At 31.8% G+C, this 2,613-nt stretch overlaps 1 pseudogene; it reads left to right on the forward strand.

Moving 5' to 3' along the window:
* Positions 1-976: 976 nt before the first annotated feature.
* Positions 977-1,103, forward strand: LOC145244091 (U2 spliceosomal RNA; annotated as a pseudogene).
* The last annotated feature ends 1,510 nt before the right edge of the window (positions 1,104-2,613 follow it).

Here is a 2,613-nt window from a genome sequence, read left to right on the forward strand (position 1 = left end):
TTCCCCTTCACTCCTCACATTAAAAATCGGCCTTGTGCCTAATTTGCTAGGTGGGGGAGCAAATAAATACCATCTGTTCCGGCAGATGCTGCAAGCTATGACTAGCTATGACTAGCTATGACTAGCAAAGACCAGATGTGGGGGCAATCCCACATGCCTGACCATTAACCAGCTCCCATTTCCCACCTCTCGGGAGCTGGTTTCCTTTTTCCCTTCCCCCTCCCTTCACTCCTCACATTAAAAATCGGCCTTGTGCCTAATTTGCTCGGTGGGGGAGCAAATAAACACCATCTGTTCCGGCAGATACTGCAAGCAAAGACCATATGTGGGGGCGACCCCATATATAAGACCTTGGTCAATGTAGGGGCAACCCAAATCGGCCTTGTGCCTAATTTCCTCGGTGGGGGAGCAAATAAATACCATCTGTTCCGGCAGATACTGCAAGCTATGACTAGCTATGACTAGCAAAGACCAGATGTGGGGGCAACCCCACATTCCTGACCATTAACCAGCTCCCATTTCCCACCTCTCGGGAGCTGGTCACCTTTTTCCCTCCCCCCTCCCTTCACTCCTCACATTAAAAATCGGCCTTGTGCCTAATTTGCTCGGTGGGGGAGCAAATAAATACCATCTGTTCCGGCAGATACTGCAAGCAAAGACTTGGTCCCCATTTCCCCTTCACTCCTCACATTAAAAATCGGCTTTGTGTCTAATTTGCTCGGTTGTGGGAGCAAATAAATATCCCTTTAGGTCAAGATCAAAGTGTCGTATCTGTTCCGGCAGATACTGCAAGCAAAGACCATATGTGGGGGCAACGCCACATATAATACCTTGGTCAATGTAGGGGCAACCCTTCATACTAATTGTCACTATCCAGCTCCCCTACTCCCCGGGGAGTTGGTCCCCATTTCCCCTTCACTCCTCACATTAAAAATCGGCCTTCTGCCTAATTTTCTCGGTGGCGGAGCAAATTAATACCCTTTTCTTGGCCTTTTGGCCAAGATCAAAGTGTAGTATCTGCTCTTACTACAGCTGTACGTATTATGATGTAAAGTGGGGGGATCCATTTTCTGTATTAATTTAATGTAAAATGATCACCCACTTTACAACCAGTCAGACTTAAAGCCATTCAAATCATTCTCCAGATTATTCAAGTTGTTTTTGATGGATTCCAGTTATTCTTTAAGTATTCCAGTCATTCTTAAGGTCATTCAATTCACGTTTAAGTTCATTAAAGTCATTCTAAGTTATTTACTTTTATTTAAGTCATTTCAGCCCATTTTTCGGTCATTTATTTCATCTTTAAGAATTTCATGTCAATCCTACATTCACGCATTCATCCATTACACTAGAGCACGCAACACCTCCAAACACTCGGGCAACACCGGACACCCAACTTAGTTACTCTATAAACTCTCCTTGTAAATTAAAATCAATCAGCGTCATACAAACAGTATGCATATGATAGTCAATGTAGTATTAAATCAATATTGTTTTTTACTAAGGGTCAACAATAGTAAAACAGTATCAAACTCGTGTTATAATAATGATAATTTTACATTATTACGAGATTATCTTGTAGGATTATAGTTTTAATTGCGCATAATAGAAATATAATTATAGTTCTTATTGCGTATAATAGAAATATTATAGTTTTATTGTATATAATATAAATATTATATAGTTTTATTGCGTATAATAGAAATATTAATATAGTTTTTTATTGCGTATAATAGAAATATTATTGTAGATTTTATTGCGCATAATAGAAATATTATTATAATTTTTATTGCGTATAATAGAAATATTATTATAGTTTTTGTTTCGTATAATAAAAATATTATTATAGTTTTATTGCGTATAATAGAAATATTATTATAGTTTTATTACGTATAATAGAAATATTAATATAGTTTTTATTGCGTATAATAGAAATATTAATATAATTTTATTGCGTATAATAGAAATGTTATTATAGTTTTATTGCGTATTATAGAAATATTATTATAGTTTTATTGCGTATAATAGAAATATTATTATAGTTTTATTACGTATAATAGAAATATTAATATAGTTTTTATTGCGTATAATAGAAATATTAATATAATTTTATTGCGTATAATAGAAATATTATTATAGTTTTATTGCGTATAATAGAAATATTATTATAGTTTTATTGCGTATAATAGAAATATTATTATAGTTTTATTACGTATAATAGAAATATTATTATAGTTTTATTACGTATAATAGAAATATTAATATAGTTTTTATTGCGTATAATAGAAATATTATTATAGTTTTTTTATTGCGTATAATAGAAATATTATTATAGTTTTATTACGTATAATAGAAATATTATTATAGTTTTTATTTCGTATAATAGAAACATTATTATAGTGTTATTGCGTATAATAGAAATATTATTATAGTTTTATTACGTATAATAGAAATATTAATATAGTTTTATTTGCGTATAATAGAAATATTATTATAATTTTATTGCGTATAATAGAAACATTATTATAGTTTTATTGCGTATAATAGAAATATTATTATAGTTTTATTACGTATAATAGAAATATTAATATAGTTTTTATTGCGTATAATAGA

The sequence above is a fragment of the Euprymna scolopes genome, chromosome 22 (assembly GCF_053919585.1).
Source record: "Euprymna scolopes isolate OS-2025 chromosome 22, ASM5391958v1, whole genome shotgun sequence".
Taxonomy (NCBI): domain Eukaryota; kingdom Metazoa; phylum Mollusca; class Cephalopoda; order Sepiida; family Sepiolidae; genus Euprymna; species Euprymna scolopes.